Source organism: Bufo gargarizans, chromosome 6 (assembly GCF_014858855.1).
Source record: "Bufo gargarizans isolate SCDJY-AF-19 chromosome 6, ASM1485885v1, whole genome shotgun sequence".
Classification (NCBI taxonomy): domain Eukaryota; kingdom Metazoa; phylum Chordata; class Amphibia; order Anura; family Bufonidae; genus Bufo; species Bufo gargarizans.
In genome coordinates this window covers 249,755,337-249,756,527 of record NC_058085.1, presented here as the reverse complement: position 1 = coordinate 249,756,527, position 1,191 = coordinate 249,755,337, and positions in this window count along the sequence as shown.

Here is a 1,191-nt window from a genome sequence, read left to right as displayed (position 1 = left end):
TGTTACCGGAGGTATTCTCTCCCCAGGATACTCCGGCTGTGGAGGATCACCTTTCCGTCCTACGTACTTCTTGGGTACAGATCCAGAGGTCCCTTGAGGTCTCTGCGCAACGCCAGAGACTCCAGGCTAATCGCAGACGAGCGCCCGCTCCTTCCTACCAGGTCGGAGACCGTGTATGGTTGTCCACCCGCAACCTCAACCTTCGAGTGCCCACTCCCAAGCTGGCGCCTCGCTTTGTTGGTCCCTTCCGAGTGCTTCACAGGGTAAACCCGGTAGCCTATGCCCTTGCGCTTCCTCCTGGCATGCGGATCTCCAACGTGTTTCATGTCTCCCTGTTGAAGCCATTGGTGTGTAATCGTTTCACTTCCTCGGTTCCTCGGCCCCGTCCGGTCCAAGTGGGCAATCGTGAGGAATATGAGGTGAGCAATATCCTGGACTCACGCCTGGTCCGCGGGTCGGTTGCAGTTTTGGTCCATTGGCGTGGTTATGTTCCAGAGGAAGCGTCCTGGGTTGCCTCCGCAGATGTCCATGCTCCTGCCTGCTCCGAGCCTTCCACGCACGCTTCCCTCTGAAACGTTCCTTACTCCGCGGAGGAGGGGCGCCTTGAGGGGGAGGTACTGTCATGGTCTTACCTTCTCATCGTTCTCCTTCGTTTGACATGTGCTGGCGGCCATCTTGGTTTCTGGTTTTCTTGTTAGCCTCCCACCCTGCGGCTCCTCCTTCCCCACGGGAGGAGCTGGATGCCTAGCTCATATATATAGAGGTCTGTTGGCTTCAGTTCCTTGCTTGTCCTCCTGTGTTTCACATGCTTCTAAGACTGTGCTGCTTCTGTTCCTGATCCTGGCCTCGCTGACTCTCACCCCGTTGGTTCCTGTCCTCGTCTCGGTCTGACTACACCCGTGGTTCCTGATCCTGGCTTCGTCTGACTACACCTTTGTTCCTGATCCGGGCTTCGTCGACCACCCTCCTGGTTGCGACCGTCTACGCCAAGACCCTGCTTCGGTTTAGCCATCCGTTGGACTTTGCTACGGCTTGATTTCAATAAAGCCTTTTATTCCACTCATCTCTGTTGTACGTCTGGTTCATGGTTCCATGACAGAGAGAAACATTTTGGAAGATGGTGAAGGAGTACATAGCAGACCGTGTCGGCGTCCTCATAGATCCTCAGTCCCTTACAACTACTGGGTGTCA